We start from the raw sequence: 14,256 nt of genomic DNA, 5'->3' as shown, positions 1-14,256 counted from the left end.
ATATTGATACAGAGTAGGAGGTCATTACGCTCAGGTAATGGACATTTTGCCACATCACCTTTTTAAAGCGTCACCTTTTTAAAGAGTTTTTTTAAAAGAAATCTCAGACTAAAACATTTGTGGACATTAGTATGCGTTTCACTGCCGCTTTCTCTTTTTTCTTTCCATCAGTCATAAATACCTGGCCCCACTGATTCCCATTTACACCTCAGCATTAGCAACAGRCACAGCACGACACTGAGCTCCACAGACAAATTTGGGCATAATAAAAAGCGTCGCAGTTAGAGGCTTACATTGCTTCTGCTCAACTCTGTAGAAAACCGCTTTGTTCTTGCAGTGATACAGAAGCGAGGAAAAAAACTAACAAAGGAGTTTTTAATTTACCTATGCTAAAGGGATTCACTATTTCCAGGATATGTTATTTCCTATTTGTTACATTTTCCAAAAATGGTTTCAAACTTTCAGTGTCACAACACGCATGCGCGAAAAGCCTGAGTAACAAGTGTTATAAATGTCTGCATTTACAAGACCGCTTCCACTGGATCCACTCYATTTAGATAAACAGAGGAGATTACCAGCAAAACTCCTTTATATAGAAGACATTCAGGAAATACACAGAACAACAAACTAAGGCTAATTTATTTCTGAATAAAAAACTACACACCGTGGTTTAAAGCGTCGTAGTTTACTGCCTTTGGAGCACATAACTTGAAATATTTAACACCTCTCTTTTTTTTTTTTTTTCCTATGTATTCATAACTCCTCAGCTTTCAACATGGCAATCTCTTCTCCCCCTCAGTAGCCTACCCTCAAAAATAGAGCATGGCAGAAGGGCCATTTCAAGTGGAAGTATTTTCTTGTGATTGTGGATATATCAAAAAGTGAAAGTAGCTTTACCAGATTCTGAGTATATCGTATCAATGCATGAAAAAGCCCCAGAAAGGTCATGGCATCACTACAAATGTCATTCCCCTCAGCCGTGAGACTGGTGACGTTCAGTTTCACTACTTGGATACAGTTTTCAATGATAGACTTAACAGGAAGGATCTTAGGGAAAAAAAACAAAACACTAAACCAGTCAAATTTATGGAAGGAAGACCTGGACAAATGGAGACAAGGTTAACGCTGTCACCCTCCTGCCTCAACGAAAGTATTTAGGGCAGATAGGTCAAGACACTGAACAGAGTCCCTGAAGCCTGGTGCATAAGTATCCAAATACTCAGAAAGACAGATTTGTTGGTGTGATTAGATGTACATCTACAGTTAATCAGCTAACACAACATTTGCACATTTAAACAAAAATATTTTACATCTCTTTCTTGGTTGCACAAGCTGACTGATAGACATTAAAGGCTGAGGAAATCAAGCATATCTGGACCTTTGCAGGACAAAGATTGGTATCAGAGAACCTAGCAACTTGATTATCAGTTACCAACGTGGCAACCCAGTACTCAACCAGGAAGAGAAGAGTTTCATGATCTGTGATTCGGTCAAAGGAGACAGGAGCTGTTTTTGGGTCTTGCAAATAAAAGTGCATATACAGGAATCAAAAACAAGACTAAAGAGAAGAACGGGTTCATTACTCGTCTTTTGATGGTGTAGCCCTGTCTAATGAATAAAACGTACCTAGGATCCAAAACAGATAGCATTTAGTCTTTTCAGATGGTTCTTGCTTAGTGTAACCAGAAAATAAAATTGTATCCATTACCTCTTCCCTCCTTGCTTATCTGATTCGTGAACAAAACGCCATTTTCTCATTCCAGGTTCTTCGATTTTGTGCAAATGGATTAATGGCAATATGGAAAAGCAGCAGTATAGGATAGAAAACTTGCTGTATTATTTGCCTTTCATGTTTACACATGGCATTCTAAACCAGAAGAAACCTTTCATTCGCGTGCGCCAAGTTCCCAGGTACAAACCACAGACAGAACGGAGGCAACAAGCTCCCGCACGCAGTATAACCCAGCCACACGTGCSGGCTAGCAAGGTACCAATGGACTGAATTTGCTCCAGGCATTCTGATACTCTAAAACACRGCACCAATAAGGCAGATATTCTTCAACGGTTTTATTTCTTTTGGCAAATGACAGTGATTCTCAGTCGCACAGTGTTCTTGAAAGAAAATAAATGATATCCGAAGCATCCTGCTGATTCCGTGCTGCTCAAGTGCCAACACTTACACTCCATCAGAGCACAGCAGGCTCCCTGGCAGAGCTGCACGCTAGCAGAACAGCAGCAATCCCATTTAACTTTGGACACGGGTCCTCATCACTCACAGCATAACCCAGCTACTTCAAATGCCCCTTCACTTTAACACAAGAGGTAAAATAACCAGCCTTAGAAAAAAAAATGAGCAAGTAGCCAAGAAGACAGGGCAAGATTTAAGTTACTGCTCAGTAAATGTGTGAATTCTGTATATAAATTGCACTGATAACACTTGTGACCCTTTTCTTTGGCATAAGCAACTACAGTAGTTACCACTGACTAGCTAGAATCTCTAAATCCAGCTTTCCATGCATGGAAGGACATGACAACAGTCGCATGGCACACATTTATCACRTTTTTTTGCACTTCTGGAAACTGTTCAGAGCCGTAAGTACAATGTAAGAATTCAGAGAGAACAAAAAAGAAGCCCAATTCTTCACAACTGTTGGCAAGAGGCTGCTCACACATGGGCAAGGGCTGCACTCCTCAGCAGTTTTTCAGACACAGCRCACATTGAAATCTTCTACTTTGTGGAATTTCTCCTGTCTTTCCTAGTTCATGGGAAATTCCACCTCTGCCAGACAATTCAAGGGAAACTGAACAGCAAATTCCACGAACGCGAACTCTGAGACAGCAGCTCGGCTACTGTGAGTCACTGACAGCTGGGAACAATCCTACCAGCTCTGGAGAGGCACCAGATCCAATGCGGCATCCACCCCCTCTCTACTCCATTCCACAAAAGCCAGCAAATCTGAAAGGAATCACAAGGATGCTGCTGCTTACGGGAGAGGGAGATGCGAGTCTTCCTGAAAACAYCCCTGCACAGGAAAAGCTTGCTTTGGGAAGCTGCTGCTTCTTCAAACCCGTGTCCCCAAAGCTCCCCTGCAGAAAGGCACCTCATCTGCAAACCYATCCTTTCTGAGAGAGAGGCCTGAACCTTTGCACTGCACCTGAGTTTCTGGTTTCACTAAGAATCTGCTAAGAGAGAGCGAAGCCTTTCCTGCAGTGAACCCTTCACTATGCAYGTAGGGCCACCTCCACGGCAATATCTGAGGTGGTTTGGGAAACGAGGAGCTGCAAGCACTCTGCAGATTGCACGTACATCAAGAACGTGACCTGGCCCTGCTCCAGGGGAGCAGGAGCACAGAGACACAGGCAGCACACAGCATCAGGCMGAAGCATCAACTCCCTTCCATTCCCAAACTTACAATGCTGAATCCARTGTTATTCCAAAGGAAGAATCGTTGTAAATCTCTGGTCTCATCAGGCTGAAGGAGAGCTGCCTGCAGCTGGTTCCTGAAAGACCCTCAGACTCCTCAGTCATTCCTCCTAAGCCTTCCGTAGGTCAAGTACCACTAGTTCTAATTTCTCATTTTATTTCTGTCTACCATCATATTCCCATGCTGGTTTTTGCTGCCCTGTAACTCCTTGGTCRCAGATTTGAATTGTGTATGTTTACTTATGCCTCATCTAGTCATACTCTCATATATACACACACAATTATGCATCTACAAACATATAAAAATACATATAAAACAAATACCCTGCTGTACTGTTGAGTCTCCCATGATTTTAACTGCTCCAGGTAAAAAGACCAAAGATGCTCGGMCTCCAGCGAACCATGGGAATAGCTCAAGCAGACTTTATTGGAAATTATTCTTCTCTACAATCCCCCTGGCACAGAGAATTATTCTTCATGCTTATTTAATCAAATTAAAGCCTCAGAACTGTGACTTCTTCCCAGCCATATCCTCACACCTACCTGCCATCTCTGGCTATTAAGCTAACTTCTTGCTTGCTTGCAAATCCTTCTGTACATTACATTCCTCATGATTGCTCCTTGCACTTCCTTTGGCAGGGAAAACATGCCAAGCACAACCAGAAACTAATTCAATTTATAGTGCCATGACAAGCATCAGTCAAGAACACAGTTCTGACACACACAACTAGCTTAGGAATTGCATCCACATCCAGTATACTACTTATTTTAGTGTTCTTACATCTTCCTAGTCAGGAAGGCTTCTTTTTGGTAGAAGTTGTAGAGCAAAAGCAGCACAAAAAGATCTTGCTCTGCCAGGCATAGCTATCTATGCAGAGACACAGTAAGGGAATCTTTTTATACCTCGTGCATGAATCTTTCTATATCTTGTGCTTGCTTTGAATGATTGCAAAAAGGCTACCATAAAGTTTGTAAGCTACCTCTGAAATAACAACAGTTTAAAAAAATGTAACACTGTTTACACTAAATTCTGAGAGGTACGCCTAGAAACTCAAGAAGAAGGTTGGGATCCAATACCTGCACATTAATAGGGACTTTTGACATCAATTCACAAAGATTCTGAGACAGGATGAAGAGGCTCCAAATCAGATCACGAGCAGAGAGTATGGTGAAAGCATTTTGATTTTAAAAAGTGGATTCAAAACCAAAAAACACCAGAAAAAAAATCAATGCAAACAGCAGTAAGAATCTGTAATTACAGAAAGAGTGCTCTTGTGACCTCTTTAATAAATACCCATAACTCCCCAAGAAGTGTTTCACAGCTGCTTACAAGTCAATATTTCAACTGTTATTTTAGATAATTTAAAAACATAGTAAATATATTATAGAAAAATCACAGTTCTCTGAAACAGTACAGTTAGGTGGTATTTCTATTAAAWTCCTTACTGCAGGAAAAAATAAGCCGACAGTAACAGTAGCTGATACGATTTAAATCCAAATCTTTCAACATGTTGAGGGACTAGAAGTACATGTTTCATTAAGTGGCAGCAGGAGTCCAGCTTTCTAACAGAATATTCAATATTTGCTTCTAATCTGGATGATTTAAAGATATTTTTCCAAATAAAGTCAAGATATTTATATTTTAAACACTTTATTGTGTATAAAGAAGCCTACTGGACTACTAATTGGGATTTTCTAGTACATTTTAACCTGTGACTCTCTACAGTTCCTAAAATATCAATCTAATGACTCTAATGCAGTATTTTTATAGGCACAGGTAGAAACCCTGAGYATTTTTAAATACAGGACATGTATAAAGCAAATGCAAAAGACCAACATACCCAGAACATCTGAGGACATAAAGATTTTACAGATGCTCCTAACAAAGCTGATGCTTGCCATCCCCATTTGTGATACTTAACGCAGTCATATGAAACATAAAGCAATAACAACTTTATGGTATCACATATTTACTTTCATCTGCCCTTCCCTAGGGTACCGGGTACTCCCTTCAACACAGTCGTGTTGGCATGCAGACAAAACACAAACCCTATTTCACAACCATAAAGGACTGATGTCTTTAAATGTTCTTTTCTGTGCTGAGGCTCTGTTGTTTCAAACCACTCCAAGCAAATCAGAAACACTTGCAGGTGATGTCCCCCAACACAGAGGCACCTTGGCCTGGCACGCAGGGCTCCCAGAGCCAAGGAAAAGCTTCTCCAAACTCCTGCTTAAGCATCAGCATCACCTTCATGCAGCACGGYTATGGGGTTAAATTTACCCCTCTGTTCCCAATCTCATAGTCAGCCTTAGCCATTTGACAATGGCTTTTCTTTCAGCTAGTGCCCAGGTACCTCTGCTACTTTCAGAAGACACCTGATGTGTTACACATCTGATTTTATAAAGAAATCCCCACAGTGATGTTGGAAATGTGCAGCCAARCAGGCCTCTCAGCCTGCCCTCCCTTGGTGGTCCCTGGGTAAATACCRTAGCTTTATTACTGTTTGTTTTCCAGGTCTCCAAGATTTCCGTTGCTCTAAATTCAGAGCCCTACTCCTGTGCTCAAGGGGTGAAACCCACTTAACCTTTGGGGTGCCCTGGCCGCGGTGCTGCGGAGCGCGGTGCCGCCTGCACTAAGCCAGAACCTGAGCTGTGCTTTGATGCCGACTCTCACAATTTTATGAGCTGATAAATTACAATCTCCCCATTTCAAACCTGGATATAGTTTGCTGTGACAGGTATGGCAAGTCTAAATTTATCAGGCCCTGGGAATGTAAATCTACATCAAAGGGGATGGAAGTTAAGCACTTACCTTTTCGGCAGCACCTTTGTTCGGCAGCCAAGACGCAGAGCGAAGCCAACAGAGTCTGGCCCACAGTCACTCCCTGCAGCTGRAGGAGGAGGGGAAAAAGAATAAAATGGGTCCGGATTAGAAAGACAGGAAAAAAAAAGATCAAAGGGGACTTTATTTCATGTGAGTATGGAGATCATTGCACCCAGATTGAGCACACAAGCACTTTTATTCTAAACACAAACTATTCAACAAGATAGCGCGCACACTACCGTSCCTTGCTAAGAGTCCAGCTACTGACATTTTGAAGAGCCTCAGGCAGAAGCTTAAACCCTTGTACAGCTTACATATAGAGAACACACATARAAATGCTAGGTATGATCAGAAACCAGTTTGTTCTCTGAGCAGTGTGAAAGCGAGGTCCGGCAACGGAGCTGGACGCGTTCYGGACCAAGGGGCTCCCTGCCTGCCCCGGGTGGGATTTGCTCCTGCCCTTGACATGTGTTTGCACCGTAGCAGCCCCATCTAACATCAGCCCGGTGGCGCCCATGCCAGCCTCTGCCAAAGCCCAAGCACAAATRAAACAGCTGCCACAGGAGCCTCTGGCATCAGCCCCGCTCCTGGATTTGCCGCTACGCCTTCCGGATGGTACAGAGACACGCTCCCGAAAGCCACCCCACAGCCTCTCCTCCCCTTGCACCTATTTACACCATTTAATTTCATGCTCCTCTTTTAAACACATCTTCTAAAGAGCCTAGGATTAGCATCTAAACACCCTCCCTTTCCTCTCTGCTACCTAACTGGACTTAACCATCCTGACCAGTTTGCAACAAGGCAGGTTCACAGCRGCAGGAAGCACAAGGGAGGCAACATTAAAGAGTGAGGAGAGGCTGTCCCAGGCGCATGCCCCTCCAAGCCCTGCCGGCTGCCATCGCATCTCCAGCTGGGCCTGGAGGTGCCGTGCAGCCAAGGCAGCCCCAGCAGAGGTTGCCGGAGCCCTCCGGCCTGCGCTCACTCCTCATCCTTCCCCCGGCTCTCCAGGTGGTCACATCTGTCTGTAAACAAGATGTCTGGGCCTGCACGCTTGGCAAGCTGACTCTCTCAGTTGTTTAGAAGGAACTTCTCCATCATGTGGATAGCCCAAAGTCATATTAATTTGTTTCTTGCTGCCATGATGCATCTGCAAACTTATTAATCTGCTGCACAGACACCCCCAAGGCTCCTTGTCAGTCCTAGTGCTCTTGCATCTTGGCCTGATACACACACGAACTCCATGACAGCCTCTCTTCCAGCTGTGCCAGTCTGCATCCTCTCCACGGCCTCCTTGCAAAGCAGGAGCACCCAATTCTGACACTCTGTTTCCAGGATCTCTAGATCCCTTGGGTTGCTGTGCCCTCTTCATCTGCATTTCACTCACCACCAACATTCAGCATCTCTTACTTGTTTTTGGTTTAATTCAGTTCAAAGACGCACACTTAAAATGGTGCCACATACAATTTTATGCAGGAACAAAAGAAAAGTGGGAATGCATGAGAATTTATGCCACTGAAAAATAACCTGTGGGTACTGGCTTTGCATTTGCAAGCACCATCTCAACATAGGAAAGTAAACCTGAATTCCTGTGAACTGGAAAGGCTGCAACCCCCCCAAGTCTTCTCAGGAGCAGAAGGAAGGGGAATCATTTTGAGCACGTGCACAGTGAAGATTTCCGCATAGCTAAGGGGACAAGATGCATTGAACACAAGGTAGATCTGCTAAAGAGCCGAATTCCTTCAAGGATTAAAAATAACCACGGGCTAAAGGAATACAAGAACACATTGTTTATTCGAACTTTGCCAAAAGATTTGGTGAAGCTCTTCACAAAAGGCTGCTCAAGTCACTGGGAAGGACAAAGTTCTGTCACAAGCMGGAAAGCAGCAAAAAGAAACAAAGCGGGAATCCCTGAGCGGTTCTGAGCGTGGAAGAAGAGTATTTGCGGCGCTCTCAAAGATTAGCATCTATTTTCTTTCAGGCTGTTATTAAATATTTGCAAGAGAAAGTAATCTATGAAAAAAAAGTCAACTACATACAACTTTAAGTGAGGCCGATTAAGTATATAGGAGATGGTGGATTACTCTAAGAAACTGTAACCGAGACAGCCCTCGGACAGATTGGGGCCAGAGCAACAAAGAAAATGACAAGGAAACAAGAAACAGAAAAGGGTCTTTAATTGGGAGCTACTCATTCCCTGCAGCAACTCTGTAAGGATATATGTCGTGTGTCAGTGCCACTGGATTAGTAGTATTAAACAGTGATTAAAAAGTCAGTAAGACAGTTAGGACAAAATAAGACTGACATTACATACATTACCATTATACTTTCACCCGGAATGTCTTTCTGTCRACCTTGACTGAAGCAACATAGAGCAGGAGGAAAAATGCTCAAGGAAATGCGATGGAAATGATCAGGGCAAAGCACATGCACAAATGTGAAGAGAAGCTCCACAAAGCAAACTCTGTAGCCTTGCAAACACGGAGCACAGGCTTGCAAGGCACTTTCTTCAGATAGCATCAGTGACACCTAAGGCATTCCTGGCATGCTTGCCTGTTATCTTTGCTAAAATCTTCCATGACAGAGCTTCCATCAGCTCCCACGGCAATCCGGCTACCACCTAACTACTCCTGCTGCTCAAAAGTTTTCCCTAATGCCATTTCTGCATTACTTTAATCTTTTAAAATTAAAAATTACTTCAAGCCCTTTACTTTTAGCCTTATCTCGTATTAACGTGGAGGGCTGATTATTCTTTTTCTCTTTACAGCACACTAAATATATAAATATCCTTACACATACTTATATACACTGGTTTATGTACAGGTGCTCCCGAATGGCCTGGCCTCTGCTCCCTTCCCTTGCAAGCTGGTATCCCTCCCCTTTTCTGGCTGCCAGGCTCTGCCCTCAGGGCTCCAGCTGACAACATCCCGGCAGGAAGGAGTTAAGGAGAGTTAAGGAGTTCCCTGCGGACATCAGGACATCAAGGCCTGGGATGCTGCACAGGAATTGCCAGCGTTGGGGACTCACCTACCACTCACAATCCACTGCGAGCCCTGCTGCTTGCTGAAGCAAGTCTCCTGCTTCAAGCACCTGACTTTTAATTTCTGTTTTATATGGAGTAGAAGAAACAAGGGAGAAAAGCAATGCAATATTGTGAAATTCAAGCATGCAATTTATGAAATCCATTATCAGAGCAATGTTTTAGTAAGAGCTAGTATATATATATATATAAAATATATATATAAAAAATAGAAGTCATCTTTAGTTACTACAAACACAAGGGAAATTGGCATTTATCCTTCAAAAAGCTGAAAATACTCTTTTCTGATCTCACTGCTTCCACTGCATTCAATAGGATGTGTGGGCTCTCTTAACTGCTTTTGAAACTGTCACTCATAATTACATAATTGTCCATTGCGGAGATTTTTATCACTTCCTCCAAAACAGGTGGTCATCAGGTACTACTGAAACAGAACATCAGTGATACAAGCATCACTCCTGGGTCTGGACGTGGTGTTTTTATCTCCCCCCCTTTTTTTATGGCTCAAAAATAAACCAAAAAAAAAAAAAGATGATTGGCTTTTATAATATTAAGAAATAGCACAAGAAAGAAAAAAATGGAGAAATGACAGAAGATTTTTTCCTCATATATTTTAATACATCTACCTATGAGTTCTGAAAGCTATTCAGTAGTATTTATTCCAAGACCCCCAAATCCCACCTTCAGCTGGAACAAAAAGCCATGTTTGTGCCCCAAGGACTGAGGCAGCATCACAGCATTTTTGTTTCAACTATACTCTGCTTGCTGTTAACGTTCCAGCACKCACCAAAACACTCCAGTCGCGATTAGGACTGCCAGATATTATGTATCTAACACATACAGAAATCATGATTCTGTGTACAGATGTATTTGTGAGCTTGTGCATACCTAATAGAAGATAGTCCATACGCCACCTACTTTTCCACAGAGAAAGAGAGCAGACAGCTATTAGGAGGCATACCCAGTCCTCAAAAACAGAGCTGAGGCATCAAGGAAAAGAAATCGCCAAAGGACACAGGAAGAGCAGAGCAAGGGAGCTAATGTGGATCCTCCAGCCACAGCAAATAAGCAGCAGGCCGCCCTCCTGCTCGTCCTTCCCATGGCCACCAGCACGGATGCCCCTTGCGCCAGCAAAGGGACCCGCTGGCACCGCAGTGCCACATTCAGGAATCCTCTMTACTGCCTTCCTTCACACCTAAGGCTGCACACGGACACAGCTTCAGCAGGCCACTTATTTCACACCTGGAGTGAGCCAAGAACATGGTCCCTGGGGTCCAACAACTAGTAGTTGGCTGTTATGACAGCTAGAAAATTACTTGAGATATTGCACCCTTAAAAAAGAAAAGTGTCAATGAATACTACAATACTACTAGAACAGATAATTAATAATAATACTCACACCTTGAGTTCAAGTGCAGCACTTCTATGTGTCAACAAAGCGTAAAAAAGAGAGGATTAACTGAATAAACAGCATCAAACCAGCACAGACACTTGCTTCTTGAATAAAGCATCAAAAGTGAGCATATATTTCATGAAGAAAATCAGAAACAGCATAGGAAATGATGGGAAAGAGAAGAAGCGAACCTGAAACTAGGTTAGAAAACGACATCCCTCCAGGGGCCAAACAAGTCCATTATAAGACACGGGTGGGATGTTAAAAAGCAGGATGTTGAGATGTTGAGCCCTGCTTTGTGCCACACTACGTGTTAAGTGTGGAGAGCCACGGAGCGCAGGGAAAGCGGAGCCGACCGCACGCTGCAAGGAGGTGCAAGACAGCAAAGTATTTGATCAGAGACACACACACGGCAACGTATTAGGGAAGGTTTCAGAGGACGGGAGAACTGCTATGGATTCATTTCAAAGGAGAGGGAAGGCTCCGTAGAGACGAAAGTGTCGGAAAAGAGCATGAACATTACACTGACACAGCTTAGTAAAAAGCCTAATACAGGATTACAGTAAAATCCAATCTGCGACAAGCAAATAAAGGAGCAAAGTACCCGTGTGTAYGGAGGCAAAAGGCGTGGGTATACAACCACGTACTTTAAGGATGCATTTTGTTCATTCTATATTAATCAGAGCTTTCTAGCCACTCTATGTTAGCAGCAGGACCAACCATGCATGTAGGAGATCAGSCTGCTCTTAACATATCTCTAAGCTGAGGCATTTGACCAATCTGTACAGAGGTACTGAAAATCCCAGGTCTTGTTCTCCCACTTGCAAATAAGAAATATGCCAGTCACGTTACAGATTACGCTTTCTACTGTCATAAAGCAAGCAAACTATTCCCAGCATGTGCCATGTGCTTACAGCCAACTCCATTTTTATTAGTGATACAAGTACTTGCAGTCAGAAGGCAATAAAATATGGGTAAAAACCGGCCAGAAATGGGTAACAGAGGCAATTCACAAGCTCTATCACATCTGCAGAGCCCTGCAAAAGGAGCGTGGACCGTGGCCYGATGGGCCACGCGCTGCTGCTGGGTGCATCCAATCTGCTCTGCACCCTTCCCACCCGCGAGTGACATTACAGCTCTCCTCCTCCCGCCTACTCACACACAGCAGGACCCAAATGATCTACACGGGAAAATAAAGGAGTCCTCCCAGTAAAGATAAGCTAATGTGCATGAACAGCTTTGTGCCAACAGGACTGTCTGGCTCATGGCAGAAAGCAGAGGAACTAATGTTGATTAAAGACAGAATCCATCCTCTCTGTATAAAATAAGTGCTTTTTCTCCATTAATACAACTAGATGAAGCCCAGCTATGCAAATAAAACCTGTCATATCGGCCGAGACTTGATGATCTCTCCGGCCTGCCTTACCCTTCTCCTCCTCACAGCAAAGCTCCCAGGAGGGCTTCGACATCACATCTTCATGGCAAGCCTGGGGCTTGAGCACATGGGCCAGCAGCATGCCGCTGGTTTTCACTTCTACTCTTGGCAAGTCACCATTTATAAACAATTAGGCTGGAATTAAGGAAAAAAAGTCATCAGACAATGGAGTTCTGAAGGAAGCRCCCAAAGAAGCCTCAGGTCCGTCACTGCTCCTGCCCTCACAAAGGGCTCCTTATCCGACCTGCCCAGGCACTTGGGACCTTCCCTCCTCACTTGGAGGACGAGAAAATAAATGTACGGCAAACCCTCAGTCCTATTATTGCTGCTACTGTTACTATGGGGGCCGAGACTGTCGTCAGCAAACAGGCAGGGTATAATTTAATTTTCTTCAAATATTTATTATGCGACAACATGGCCATCTGCTTAACACTCCCTATATTTAGTTTCTGTCTTAAAAATCAGGAAAAAATGCCAACTTCTGCCTCTTGCTTCTACATATCCTTTCCAGCCACACACACCAATGCAGGGCCAATATCAATACATTCACAGCACACAAGAAATCACAGGAGGGCAGCTAATGCTGCAGGTCGGATGAGAACAATTCCGAATACAAATTTATTCTCCAAGACACCAAAAATAGAATCTGTGGCCAAAGCTAAAATTTTAGTTTCATCTTTGAGAAGAAAGAACAGGATATGAAGGAAAATGGAGGAATAGGAATGCATAGATGGCAATAAAATCCCATGCACAACTGCCATCTGCCAGAAGAGGATAGTTATAAGAATATTACATATCCACGCAGAAAATGCCGCTCTTTAGCAGGGTTAATTTCACTCCAGCACAATATAAAATAAACCATCAATCTTAATGAACAARTATTACACCAAGTTGCCTTTGGCTTCTGAACACATTCTGTCAGGAAGGTTTCGTGAAAAGCCTTTTCTCCTCAGTTTTCTCCCAATAACCTGTATGGAAAATCTTTATCTTACGTGGTTCATTGCCAGGGAGCTGTACATGGTTCATCATATCACACAGACTGAGATGACACAAACCAAGGAGAGTGCAGGAAATTTTACCTAATTAATACACAGTAAGCAGAGTTTATAATGAAAAAAACCAAAAAGCCAGAAGGCATCATGTTTAGCATTAGCCTAAGCTGTGCTAAACTCCTCCTTTTGCGCTTCCCTGTTCCTTCCCGTGCAAGGAAAGGGCATGGARCAGGTCCAGGGCATCCCCTGCTCCTCCAGCCCTGGGAGACCAACAGCTCCCAGTTCAGCGCACCTCCCGGCAGCTCCATCCCAGTGAAGCTCCCAGAGCTCCATCCCAGCAGCCTTGCTGGRCCCTGCTGAAGAGCGTGCCCTGATTTCCCACTGCTGTTTATAAACCCAAAAGCACACGGGGTCAGTGGTGCCTCTCACAGCRGCCAATGTATCTCACACTGCAACAGAAGAGAGCCCGGAGCTCGGCCGGAGAGGCTCCAACGTGCAGGTGAAAAGGCAAACGTGCAAGTCCAACGTGCAAACCCCAAGGTTATGGTGCTCCGTTTCTTCCAGGCATGATATTGCTGAGAAGTCTTCCTCAGTTTTCACACAATCAAAAGATAACATTAAATAGTGGCATATTGATATTGCTAATTAATTTATTGGCGTTTTATGTTTGGCTGCCTAGCCAATAGACTGCGGTATTTTATCCTGCAAGCAGGTGGGTTTGTTGGTTTGTCTATTTCTCATGAAATGCAAATTCCAAATGCACGAAACACAWGAATTAAAAACAAAACAAAGAAACGCTGAGACCAACAGAGGAAAACAACTGTGAAGATCTAAAGATTATCTTTTTATCTTTTTGGACACCAAACAACGAGAAGCCGCATCATTTGGGAGGACAGACATAACAACTACTTTGGCACTGGGGACACCATAACCCACCAGAAACACACACAGAAAGTCTGCACCAGGGCTGCTTCACACTAGGCTAGCCCCAAACTTCAAGGGCGAGGTGGCAGAGCAGCACTGGCCAAGGCACGGCCTTCCTATGGGTGCAACTGGCAAAGCAGCAGCAGGAGGCTCCGGGAGCAGCCCTGCAGAGGCCTCCGGCCTCCGGCTGTTTCTGAACAGGGACAAAGGTTGAGCCAAACAAAACA

General features: G+C 43.7%; 1 long non-coding RNA gene across 2 annotated transcripts in view; it reads right to left on the bottom strand.

Annotated features, from left to right (window-relative positions):
• Positions 1–14,256, bottom strand: part of LOC112951856 — a 97,885-nt gene that overhangs the window by 66,241 nt on the left and 17,388 nt on the right. For both annotated transcript variants that reach the window (XR_003250284.1, XR_003250283.1), the window contains exon 2: positions 6,237–6,315. This is a non-coding gene — a long non-coding RNA (uncharacterized LOC112951856). The remainder of the gene's footprint in view (positions 1–6,236; positions 6,316–14,256) is intronic.

Source organism: Nothoprocta perdicaria, unplaced genomic scaffold (genome assembly GCF_003342845.1).
Source record: "Nothoprocta perdicaria isolate Ctin4 unplaced genomic scaffold, notPer1 scaffold_105, whole genome shotgun sequence".
Taxonomy (NCBI): Eukaryota; Metazoa; Chordata; class Aves; order Tinamiformes; family Tinamidae; genus Nothoprocta; species Nothoprocta perdicaria.
The sequence above is the reverse complement of the archived record's forward strand: the minus strand, read 5'-3'. Positions and strand labels throughout refer to the sequence as shown.